The sequence below is a fragment of the Mercurialis annua genome, linkage group LG1-X (genome assembly GCF_937616625.2).
Source record: "Mercurialis annua linkage group LG1-X, ddMerAnnu1.2, whole genome shotgun sequence".
In the NCBI taxonomy this organism is placed as follows: Eukaryota; Viridiplantae; Streptophyta; class Magnoliopsida; order Malpighiales; family Euphorbiaceae; genus Mercurialis; species Mercurialis annua.
Window position 1 is genome coordinate 34,122,731 of NC_065570.1, and position 14,086 is coordinate 34,136,816.

Below are 14,086 nucleotides of genomic sequence, written 5' to 3' on the forward strand. Positions count from 1 at the left end.
AGATTAGTATTGGATAATAAGGACTTAGACCGAAGCGGGTCTATTAGAATTATCGTAGAATAATAATTTAAATGGAAAATTATTATGCGATAAATTGGATTTAATCAATATAAAAAGAGAATAAAATAAAATAAGATGGAAAGCCAGAGCTAATAATATTCACGCCAAGGTCCGTGAAATATTATTAATAAATGATCGTCAAAGTTTCGTAAGCATACGAAATCATTTTAGAAGAAAGTTTGGCGATTAATTAAGAATAAGGGCTAAAGTGTAAATTAACCACTTTAAGGAATAAAGTGTACTTTTAACCACAAACTTCCGGAGTAAGTTGTGTTTTACTCTATTTTCTCAAGATAAAAAAATAATATCGATAAAGTGGTTATCGATAGTCATTAATATGAAAAATTGGACGAAAAAGTGAGAAAAAATGCAAGTTAGCTCAAAATGAAAATTTGAGCGTTTTTGGCCAAAATTGCCAAAATAAATTATTGGAAAGTAAAGGTATAAGATATGGAATTAAATTATTTATTTGGAAATAAATAATACGGATTTTATCGAGAAACGAATGATTAAGCGATTAGTGGACTAAATCGGACGAAAGAAAAGTTAGAAATTGAAGCGAAAGGAGGTGACAACTTAAAGGACTAAAGAGATACTTTGCCAACATATAAATATCAAAGGCATATGATTTAAGATGAGAAACCCCTCATTTTCAGCAAGCACAAAACGTGATGATCATCTTCTTCATGAAAGAAAAGTTTCAAATGTCCATAACTTTTTCGTTTCTCATCGGAATTGCGTGATTCTTGCGGCCACGGAACGAGAAAAGGATCCTCTACGGATTTATGGTTCCAATTTGAGGTAAGAAAATCAAATTAATGTAAGGGTTTCTGAGTTTAAAATTCTGTTTTGAAGTTTAATTTGGAGCTTTGAATGTTTGGTGTTCATAGATGTTTAAGAGCTTGGATGGAGAAATTTTAATGGTGAATCATGAACATAGACCTTCGGCTTTGGGACTTCAACCAAGGTGAAGAGTTTCTGAAATTTGTTAGATTTTGATTGATGAATTGAATGGTGATTTGGATAAGGGATTTGGCAATTGCATGTTTTGAATAGTGTTTAATGATTGATGCTTTGTGGCTATGGAATTGTTTTGTTGTGAAGTGTAATGATGGAATGAATGTGGAGCTTAGGTTTTGGCCATTTAGATAGGGTGATGCTATTAATAATAATTGATGATAATAAGCATGAATTAAGGATGGCATAGCTGAACTAAAAATAGGTTTTGATTATTTAAGTTGAATGAAATTTTGACATGAACATAAGGTATAAGTTCGGCCAAGTTGTGAAGTTCATGTCTAAATATTTTGAATGATGATTATATATGGAATGCATATGTTTATGATAAAGTAATAGGGGCTGGATTGTGTTAATGTTGGAATGTGATATCGATAGGTTAGCCTCGATGCATAATAAGTTGTGATACGAATCAACGCAAACTAGTTACACTTAGAAATTTTTGAAAAATTAGTTACACTTAGAAATTTTATTAATTCGTAGTGTTATCGAATTCGTGTAGACCCGACGAGGCGATTACCAACGAAGCTCGAAATGTAAAGATCGAGGTTAACGCTTTGCTGGTTTGAAATATCTTGATAGCAAGTGGTGAGTACACTTTAAATTACTCGCTAATATTCATAAAGCTACGTATTTTAATACGAAAAGTTATATGAATATTCATATATTTGAAATGTTTGTTTTTAAAATGTATACGTAACTTCGAAAATGATGTTTTTCGTATTGTGCTATTTTGACAATAACCTAAATAAATGAAAAGAATATATATATGTTTGAACACCGGGGATGGGTAAAGTAATAAAATTTGAACCGAACCAAATTTAAATAAAAAAAATATAGTACATTCCTAAATGTACTATTATGCAAATATTTATAAAGAAACTTAGTACGTTCCTATACGTACTATTAATCATAACAAATACCCATATGTGCCTGTGTTATAAATATATGTTGTAGATTTTTTTGTGCATGTCATGGTCCATAAAGGATTAAGAAAACCAAAGATGAAATATCTAAACGATTAACTTATGTAATAAGAAAATGTACAACGGTATATCCAATAATAAGAATTTGAGATACGAGGTTGAACTCGGTAGAACTATTCTGGGACCCGTATCTCATCCATTCTCAATAATAGTCCTCGGGACTCATACGAAATAAAAAGTAAGTGCGATACATCGAGAATCACTACGAAACAAGATCGAGATACAATGTGAACAAACACTCCTATTAAATGTCAATAGGAATTATATGAATCGACAGTTAAGTTCAAAAGACTTGCAGGGTGCATAGTCCGAATGCAGACACGAAGATAACTCGGTTGAACTATCTTGGGACCTGTGTCTGGCGAGTAACTCGGTTGAACTATCTCGGACTCACAACTTGGGATTAAGTAGTGGCATGAGTAACTCGGTCGAACTATCTCGGGACTGTGCCACATGGTTGAAGGTAACTCGGGACCCAACCATAAGGATCAAGTCACAAAAGACTTGCCAATGATTTAATTCGACTTATAATCATGATGATATAAACTAAGATTTAAGATTCGGTCGAAAACTAATGAAACAAAACGAGAAAAGAAGAATATCAAAACCATAATAAGACATCAAAGATGTCAAATACGTATAAACTATAAGTTTATGAAATAAACAAAGAGTTATGAAGGAAAGTAAAGAGGGTATACAATATGATTTCAAAAGAGTATTTTCTATATATAAAATGAGTTTTCAACGGTTTTAACCCTTTATGTGATACTGCGTGTAATTTGGTGAACTCACTCAGTTTTATACTGACCCCTCCGCTCCTCCCATTTTTCAGGGATTGCATGATATGATTTGGAAATTCAAGCTTCCGAAGTTTAAATTCTCGGAAGTCATTTGCACAAGAAGTGAAAGAAGGTTTTCATTCTAGCGGTCCGCAGTAGTCTAGATGTTTTTGTCTATGTATTTATATAGCGCATTTTAACTCTGATGTTTTGTAAAATGGGGTCACATGTATTTTGATATATGAAACATGATTTGATTTGCGAAAAATTTACACATGATTTTAGGCTTGCTACGGGTTTCGGAGCTACCACTCCCATTCCCTAGCGCCAGTTGCGACTCATAAATTTGAGTCGTGACACAACATGAGCTTCAACTGACAGAAGCAACACTTAGTTAATCATTAAACAACACATGAACATTAGTAAGAACAATGACAATGAACAATGAACAAGATTAAGGAAAACAGAGCATGACATCTAACGATTGCACAAAACATGAACGATAATCATAACCCAATGACAACATGAGATTAAAGCCTAAACATAATAAGAATCATGCCTTAAAACACAGCCAAGAATTCGGCAGCAATTAACCAAACAAAACAGCCAAGAACAATCAAAACGATAAAACGATGGCGCGGATAACATAGAGATTAACGTACCAAATTACGATTTTGAAGTGTAGAATCGAAGAGGATAATGTCTACTACAACTGAGACAAAACGGATCTCCAAACGATGCTAGAACGAAGGAGAACGGATCAACGGACGAAAGTGTCGATTTTGATAGAAAAAACTGAGAATAAGCAAGAAAGCTTACCGAAATCAAACAATGAAGAGAATGATTTGGACATGAAATCAGTGAATCTTGGAGATGTAAGATTAAGACCTAAGCTAAACTATATATCTTACCATTCCATACTCTATCGTCTCAACAGGAAACCGAAAACACAAGCTGATAAAATCTTGTTTTACAATACCTAGTTCCTTCCACTTATAACAAGATCGACATCAAAATAATTGGTAACAAAACCCAATAGACTTCAGATAATATTTCAGTTCTAAAACAAACACTACAAAGAATTATCCGATCGAAACACAAAAACTCATACTGTTATTTTCAAGAAATGTGAACTTAACTCATAGTAAAAGAATTTCCAGATTAGTCATAAACAATCTCAATCAAAATGATTCCATCAATCATCTAGAAACATAACGCCACAACTAAACTGCACATCGACTGCATCTCCCTTGTATTACACAACTTAAAAAAAATATTGCCCACACAAAGGGTTAAACCAATGACCCAAACATTACAGTAATATCATTAATCGACAAAATCGATCAACTGATCCAGATTGTCGAAACCTATTAACCGCGATCCTCGATTCTCAAATCAACTAACTCATATATCCAAATAAAACTCATCTCTCAAAATTATTCCATCAATTGACTATTGCCTCGTATCCAACGAGAGATTACTACGACCAATTTATCCCAGCCAGATTGTTAGTTATGCTCAAAACCCAACCCACGAGGGTATAAAATCTTTCAGTACCCAAAACATTTTATATTCAAAAAAATTCCGCTTCTCTTTAAAAGACTAAACGTCTTACACCTCCTTTTATATTCAAAATCGAAATGCCTTTACCGTTGAAAAACCATCAGTTTTGTAAACCCCTGAAATTTTCAAAATATTTGCATTTTGAATCCGCAAATTTCTCCTAACTTTTAAATACGTTTGCAAACTTGTGAAACTGTTCAACTGACAAAATTTATGGTATCTTTAAACCAAATTTGTTAAAATAAATTTATCCTTTTCTCGAAAATACTCAAACCGTGGCAAAATCATCTGTATTCAAAATACACATTGATGTTTTAAAATGTTAAAATTTTATTGTCACTTACAAATCTTAATTTGTAAATAAAATCACGATTTGAAGAAATCGTTGAGTCAACAAATTTTTTTTCTATTCCTTTTTAATCCAATTTGATAAAATTTCTTCCTTTCCTCAGAAGGGTAAAATTAGCAAAGCAAACCTCTTGTTTATGAAAATACGTTTATAACATTATACGAAAATACTCGGACAATTTCAAATCCGAAAAGATAAATCTCTTATAAAAACAGAAATATAGTGTATACACACACATGGAGCATAACCAACATCCTTAATCAACAAATCCTTAAATCACATATCAAAAATTATCACAAAAATTTTATAATCTGAGCCTAACCAGACACCGCACTTGACATAGCTATATCTCGAGTGCAACCTCTAATATATCCTTACGTTTATAAAACACAAGATTCCGACAAAACAGACTAATCCATTACAACATAATCGTCCAAAATCCATTACCATCATCTCAAAGTATTTGTCTAGCTATCTTTCGGTAACAGTTTCAAAATCATTTGAAATCCGACAACATTATAACTACGTTTATCAGAACGTGACTCGCAAGCTCTTTTCAAAACATCTTTCTCAACACTCTCTATCGATAAGATCCATTTTACATAATTGTGTGCCAGGGTGATGACATCTCTCATCCCCAAAGAGTTTCATCCAACCCAAATCATTTCTATGCACGTGGTGTATGTACTATTATGCATGTATCAATTATTAATTGATCTTTTATTTAGTGAAAATACTTTGTGCTCAATGCAATCCTATCTGTGACATTATAAATCCATATTCATGATATGCCTAGGCACAATTACGTGTTGAAAATATTTCATATATTTTAACAAATCAACCTTTGAAATCCATTTCCCAATAAATCATTTGCTAGACTTTACAATCTGTGAGATGTGCACTCGATAACCTCAAAATATTCCTCAAATTCCGTTTTTGTAATCTACCAACTGTAATACCCCAAAAGATTTTAATTATCTAAGTGGACCACGTGTCCAGTTCTGGGTGGCCGGAGTGGCGATATCGGACAGATTTCCGAGAAATTAACATAAGTAAATCTAGTAGGTCGGTTTTGAAAAGATTATTGCGAGGGGTTTAATATTATAAAGTTACAATTGGTATTAAAAGGAAAAATGTCAAGAAAAGTAACAAAATAAAGTTCAGGGGCTAAAGTGGTAATTTAGCCACTATGTCTAAAAAAATGAAAATTTATAAGTTTTAACGGGAAAATATTAATATTGGGATTCGTATTGTTTATTGGATATAAATAATACGTATATGAATTGGATAAAAGGTTAATCGATTTAGTTATGGACTAAATTGAACTAAAGAAAAGTTTAAAGGATGAATGGTAACAAATAAAGAAAGAAACGATTAAAGAGGCCTTTTAGCCATGATATAAATAGGAAATCATATGAATGAAGAAGAAGAGAAAGATCCAGAGAATTCAAGCTTCATCATTTCTTCTTACGCTTCTCACCATCGTCAAGCTACAGTTTCTCCGTTCGGCGTCCGTTTCGGACGATTTTCGCGGCAAAATCTTCGGAATTGTAAGCTCTATCAATCTTAAGCTTAATTTCAAGGTAAGATTTTGGATTTCGATGGTTAAATTAAAGGTTACGGGCTGTTTCGATACAAAACGTTACGTTTGAATCGAAACGCCGAAAACATGTCGTTTTTCATCATTTTCGTATGGATTCTTGATGAGTTTTGAGTTTAAATGGATTGGGTATGTGTTTTAAGGAGATTGGAGTGATTTGGGGCCTTAGAAACGGTCCGGAGACGTCAAAAACGTCGCACCCGAAGTGGGCACAACGTGCTGCACTTCAGCACGTCGTTCTGGTGCACGACGTGCTCCACCAGGGGTGCACGACGTGCACAAGGAAGGGCACGACGTGCCCATCATGAAAAATAAGGGGCACGACGTGCCAAGCTGGAACGACGTGCCCTACTTCGACCGTGACCTCCGGGAGACTTCTGGGAGCGAAAATTAGCTTCCGATAGCTTGATATGGGTATGGAACTCAGTCAAATGTTTTAAAATGGATATAAAACATTATAGAAATGGATGTTAATATGATAAGTAGGAATTTGGTTAAGAAAGTTATATTATTCTTGAGTACGAGGAGCGGTACTCGATAAGTCATAAGTACGACTAAGGATCATCGAGTTTACGAGCACGTTAGAAATGGAATCCAATCAACTTACACTTAGAATTTAAAAGTACTATATAAACATGAAAACCACATCTAACTATTAAAAATTAATTAATTTTTATACGACGCGTCAGCGAGTAGTGAGGGCACCAGACGTGGGCTAGTGCGAGCATACCATTATATAGACCACATCATAGATTGGATAGCGGTCATAGTGAGTAGCACTTTACTTTCGCGTATTATGTATTTATGTAGTTTGATATTAAAACCTATTATATTACTTAAACGCATCGCATTATGTATGATTTGCTAGATTATTATATGTTCTATTAAGCTTTATGTACGAGAGACTAGTATGAGATCCGAAGAAACTAGTTACCTATTGGGTGTCAATAGGCTGTGTGATCACCAGTATCGAGTCAGTCTAGTATGTCTGAGCATGAGAAATGAATTGATATATATACATGCATTATATGAATATGAATTTCAAAATTTAGCAATGAATTCGATACGAGCGGGAACTCGGTTATGGTGTAACCTAAGTCCCGTATCTAGTGCGTTGAACCCACACTTGAGATTAAGAGATTGGTCGCGGCTGACGTGGTTGAATGTGAACACTTCCGGATCGGACCATTTGAATTGACTTAATTTGAATATTCGTAAGTTGTGTCGCATGCTAGGATATTAGTTGTGAACGGATCAAATACCTGTTTATATGTATTACTTTTATATTATTGCTTCCTTGGAATGTGATGCTATGTTTTTATAATAATACCGTTAGTAAATTGCAAGCTCACTCAGTATTTTCTCAAATACTGACCCCTCACTTTTGATGTCTTTCAGGTGTTTAGTGTATGGACCTAGCTAGAAGCCAGTTTTGGGATCCAGAAGTCAGCTACGTATGTATAGTTCTTTGACTTCCGTAGTGCTGCAGTAGTAGTCCAGTGGCGACATAGTCGTAGCCTTGACAGCAGTACATTTTGGTTTATGCGTTCGATGCTGTCTTTGTTCATATACATTTTGGTAAGCTACGTGTGTTTCATTTTTTTGGGGTACCAGATGTCGGTAATATATTTGGAGATACTAGTATGTATATACTCCCGTGAGGCCAGTTTGTACGAGGTACAGTAACTAGAGCCCACATGGATATCAGAAAGTGTAGTGTGAATACTTGTATATATATGTATATATATGTTTGCTTCCGTTGACGTGTATTTTGTTATATTTGCGAAAAATTATTTTACGTATTTAGGCTTGCTACGGGTTTCGAAACTACCACTCCCATTCCCTAGCGCCGGTTGCGGCTCAATAATTTGGGTCGTGACACCAACATTCGATGCTATATAACAACTCATTCTAATGACTTCGTTACAACTCTACCATAGAAGGAATCCAACTAACCTCAACCCAAACTTAAACTTGTGCCCCACGAAAATAACATATCATATACGTTCCTATGAAACTTACAGCCAGTTCCCGCATCGCATCACCATACTTGATGAAAGCATAAGTGTATTAATACACCGATCTATCTTTTCAGTTAGAATTTCCAATATCCTTGTCAGGATAATCAGAAACCATCAACCATTCCAATGAAACACTTCTTTCGTCTTACTTGTTATCGAAACCCAAAGATTTCGAACCACGACCCATACGTCAAGGTAAGCCAACCTTGACCACGTGAATAAATCATCTCACGTGCTACTCCACACGAAGAGACAACATATACAATCAACTTAGTCCAACAGACGTTGAAATTATATAACGCAAATCAAAACCAAAAATATAATAATTTCTAAAAATCATAAACCACGTAAGTATGCCAATAAACAAAATTTTAACCCAAGCAAACTTTATAAAACAAATAAAATCAGAACATGCTCCAACAAGCTTGAATTTTCGTATTAAAATCCGCTTGTAATCATATCATCTTTTAAGACTACGCTTCAAAATTATTTTGAATCTTAAAGTCAAATACGAAAACTTACAAAAAAGGAGAAATTAGTTGAGCCCCACGGTTAAAAAAAATTACTATCTGTAAAAGTCTCTTCTTATTAATCAATTTCATTAAAACGGATACCCAAGTATCTCAAACCATAAAATCATCGAGGTAGCTGACTCATTACAACTACCAAGCCCAAATTCTAAATTTGGGTGACCCAAATCGAACACAAAACAACCGTTTATAAAACGTATTCAAAATATTTATAAATCCGGGAAAATATTTAATAAAATCTCCATCCTTTCAAATTTGGGAGCTCAACTCAACCCAACCGCTAAACGGTAATTTAATATTCAAGTGAGAAATCTTTGATCTCTTACATCCACTCCGTAAACCCCAAACATAAAAATACAGGAAAATTCTTTTTACTGGCGACTTAAACAAAATTAAAATTTTAAAGAATTAAAAACCAAAATTCTCTTCCGATTCTGTGTCAAAACGCAACGCAAATCGAATAAAAACAATTTCCTCAAAGAAAATCTGTAAAACAACATGTGGTCAAACAATGTATAATACAAAACATGTTTTAAAGTTTAACCTAAAATTTTTATACTAGACAACAGGACTAACGCCCAACATCCGATCATTTTTAAAATCAACCGTCGAGGCCCAAGCCAAGATGTACTTTATTAATAAGGTAAAACAATCCAACACATCATGTAAAATAACCGTAACCAACCATATACTCAAAATTATTTCAGGCATAATGCCAAAGTTTATCAAACAACATCCTACCCAAGTATGAATTTAGAAAACATCATCAACAAAAGATTTCAGAGAAATCAAAAGCAATTAAAATCACTCAAGTGAAATAACCTCAATATGATATAACACAGCAAGTAACATCCAAGTGAAATTAATTGTCAGACATAGTATCAATACTAAATAGAGACTGACACACATCACCTATAGGATGTAGGCTGAAAATTTAAAAATAAAAGATGATGTTTTAAAAGACAAGACACGATTCCTGATTCCGCAGTAGTTCCTAAGACACGACATACTTATCATGCCAAAAACACATAACAAATAACAAGTATAAGGCCTTGGTTTAAAACCAAAGCTATGATACCAAGTTTGTCACGACAGTTTCATGAATCGCGACCGGCGCTAGGGTATGGGTACGTTTGTACCAAAACCCGTAGCTAGTCTTGCAGATAACCGACAAATACATAAACCTACAAGAAATCCAATGCTCGGGGGAAACCGAGACTTCAGCCTAGTTCTAGCAGTTCATAATATACAACATTTATTATAAAGTTCTCAGCCAACTCTGAGTCTTAAACATGGCAAAAATACGTATTAACCCAAGTTAGTATAAGAATGCCAAACAACAATTAAATCCATTGAATAAATCTGGCAACAAGTACTAAGACAATAAGACTTCTAGTTACTAAAATCGGAGAGCGGCTGACTTGCTCAAAGAAGTACTAAGAATAGAATTAGTTTAATAACTTTATTAAAATATAAAGTAAAACCTTCGAGAAAATAAAGAATCGGAGAGCGGCTGACTTGCTCAAATCATAACCCTGGAAAAATTGGGAAAACAACGGGGTCAGATATACTGAGATGAGTTCATACCACTATTTACATTTATCTAGTGGAAAACCTTTAAAACCATTTTAAAATATTGAATATAAACATTACGTATAATAGTTGGAACCCTAAACCACAATTTTCTAACTTGTATACTTTATTCCTAAGGCCTTGTCCCGAAAGCTGAGCGACACCGAGTTACCACCGACCACACTTAATCCACAACCAGAGTCCTGAGAGCTAAGCTACACCGAGTTACTCTACTAGGTCCCGAGAGCTAGGCTACCACAGAGTTACCCCCACATATCACATACCTTATCTAGATCAATACCGGTGCGCACGCAGTCCTAATGATGTCCATTAGATAGCATGTTCCAACTAAGAGACATAATGGAAAAACAGTTCGAAATATACGTACAGTATATATTTATATATCAAAATAACAATTTAATTAATAAAGCGGTAAATAGTAAGTACAAACTCACTGCTTGCTAATCCACGTGAAGACTCCTGGCAAGCAACCAAGACTCGTTTTGCCTCAAAAGCACGAACAGTCGACGAATCTAAACACAAATAAATAATAAATTATAAACGGACCCTAATTCTAATGAGTATTAGACACCACATATGACTAGAACAAACAACACGTCAGGGTAAAACAATCCAGAGCAACACAAAATACCAATAAGTAATAATGCCCAATTAATACAAGTTTATTGAGTTCTCGCTTTAAAATCCATTTCATAAAACATTATTTAAATAAATATTAAATGATAATTAACTCAATTTCCAAACAGTGGGTTAACCGAGTTATCGATAACTACCAAGTTAACCTCACATGTCGGGCGACTCAAGTCAAGCCCGACCCAAATATTTTATCAAAATATAAAACAGAGTTTATAATCCCAAAAATAACTTGATAAAATCTATATATAATATCCAATTATAAAATATAGTTTATAATTATTAAACAACCTTGATAAAATAATAGTTTAAAGTCAAAACGGAACTCAATAGCTTAAAGTTCAAGTAAACCCAAGTTATAAATCAAAACTTAATTAAATAAAACGTTTAGGGCTAATTTGTAATTTAGCCAATTTGGAACAACAAGCCAAGATTTATAACAATTATATAATTATCAATTATTTCAAATAAAAAAATTATAAAATAATTATTGTTTTCGAATTATAATACTCAAACAATTTTAGTTAGAATCGAAACTAATATTATCTTTAGATTTTATTTAAAAAAATTATCGATTAGAAATTTAAAAATTAAAATGATAGACGAATGTTCGGTTTCAAATCAGTAATAATCAAATAAAAATCTTTGATTAAATCATAATGATAAACAAACCAATAATAATTTCACACCCAAGACAACCACAATAACTTTTTGCCATAAGCACATAATTATAAATAGCCAAGACACAAATAATATAACCAATCACGTGAAATCAAACAACAACTAAAATATTAAATTTAAACCAACAGTGGCCAACATTATTTCCCACCAAGTGATCAATTTTGGAATAACTATCTCAACTCACACAGTAACAAAGAATGGTCACCACGCTTTTGAAAATGAATTTTGTCGCCAACAACAATTGAAGAAGAACTGTAATATCCCGTAAAATTTTAAATTATTTTTTTGTAATTTTCGACGTGGTTTCGGGTGTTTTGAAATTATTCGAAATTAGTGGTCGGTTCAAGTTAGTTCATTGGGTTAGCTTTGCGCCCAAGAAAATAAATAAATTCATTTGCCCTTTCGAAACAACACAGGTCTCGAACGAGACCTGTGTTGAATTTCTTTTTTCTCGTTCGAGAACTTGATTCTCGAACGAGAACAAAGGCTTTTTGCTGGTCTCGTACGAGACCAGCGATGGGCCTTGTGGGGGGGGGGGTAGTTTGCGGCTTAAATTCTCTATTCGGATCCTTTAAATAACAAAACTTCAACCCTAATCTCTTCCCCTCGCTGCAAGCCAACCCTAGCTGCCATTGTTCATTCGATTCTCTGAAGAATCGCTGTCGAAAATCCCTCTTGAAGTTTGTTGAAATCATCGATATGTTGTGTTCTTAAGTTTTCAGATTTAGCTTTGACGGCACTTCCGTGTTTTTGATCGTTCTCTCTCGTTTCTAGATCGAAATTTAAACCGTTTGTTTCCAGACGTTCTAGACTCGTGTACCTTCGATTCCCCACCTCATTTTCGTTGAACGGTACGCTATCGATACCGTTCCATTCGCCGTACGGTTTCCGTTTTAGAAATGCTATAAACTGTTCTTGGATTAAACTTGTTTCTGCCGACTCTTTTCCATTGTCTTGGGACTTGATTTTTATTGCTTGTAGGCTATTTAGCATCCTTGGTTGATAGGTTAGCGGAATTGTTTGATTTTATGTTATGGCGTTGAGTTAAATTGCTATACGGATTATTGTTGCCTCGTTTATGTTTCTTCCATGGTTTTACAATTTGGATTTCCTTTACTGTGTTATGATTATTGTTAGATCTTGATTTGGAGATTAGGTATTGATTAGCTATGGTTAAGGTTGCTTTGTTATCATGAGATTTTGATGGATTTAGGCTTAAGCATTTTGGTTCAGTAGAAAAATATGGTGGATTATTGATGTGTATGTAATGGGCGGGGTTAATTGATTTTGAAAGGTAGGTGATGGCTAAATAGCCATTGTAATCACCAAAATATTTTAGCTAAATCAAATAAATCCTTAATGTTAAACTTCAACTAATAACTTGGATTTTATTTTGTTTATAAATTAAATAGTGAAAACGATAGATAATTATAAATTTAGTTAATATAATTACTCAGGTAATCTTATTTAAATAAGTATATCAATTGGGCATGAATTGGCTAAATTACAATTTAGCCCTTGAACTTAATTTATAACTTAATTAAGTGGATTTTTGGTTGATTACTTAATACTTTGTTTTAATTATAAACAAAAGTGATTAAATTGATTTTGAAAATCAAATTGGCTAAAGTACAGTTTAGCCCCTAATTGGCTAAAGTATAGTTTAGTCCCTAATTGGCTAAAGTACAGTTTAGTCCCTAAACTTTTATAAACTTAAAATGGTTAGATTTTTGGGATGTAACTTGGGTTACTTAAAATTAAAGTTGTTGAGTTCCGCTTTTAAAATGGATTATTATTTTATTGAATTATTTTATAAATATAAACTCGGGTTTATATTGATAAATGTTTTGAGTCGGGTTAGACTTGGGTCACCCGACAAGTGAGGTTCGCTAGGTAGTTAATGATAACTCGGCTAATCCACTATTTGGAAATTAATTATCATTTAAAGATTATTAAATAATATTTATAAATTGGATTTTAAAGCGAGAACTCAATAGACTTATATTAATTGGACTTTATTACCTTTTGGGTATTTTTGTGTTGCTTTGGATTATTTAATTCCGACGTGTTAGTTATGCTAGTCCTATGTGGTGTCTAGTACTCTATAGAGTTAGGGTTTGTTTTTAATAATTATTTTATTTGTCTAGACCCGTCTGTTGTTCGTGCTCCAGAGGCGAACCAGGATTAGTTGCTTGCCGGTTATCACGTGGATTGGCAAACAATGAGTTTGTACTTACTATTTACCGCTTTATTAAGTAAATTGTTATTTTAATA

At 33.5% G+C, this 14,086-nt stretch overlaps 1 long non-coding RNA gene across 1 annotated transcript; it reads left to right on the forward strand.

Annotated features, from left to right (window-relative positions):
- Positions 1–715: 715 nt before the first annotated feature.
- Positions 716–3,103, forward strand: LOC126665661 (uncharacterized). The gene is made up of 4 exons (XR_007637674.2): positions 716–861; positions 951–1,027; positions 1,580–1,665; positions 2,896–3,103. It is a non-coding gene; the product is annotated as an uncharacterized LOC126665661 (long non-coding RNA).
- Positions 3,104–14,086: the final 10,983 nt, after the last annotated feature.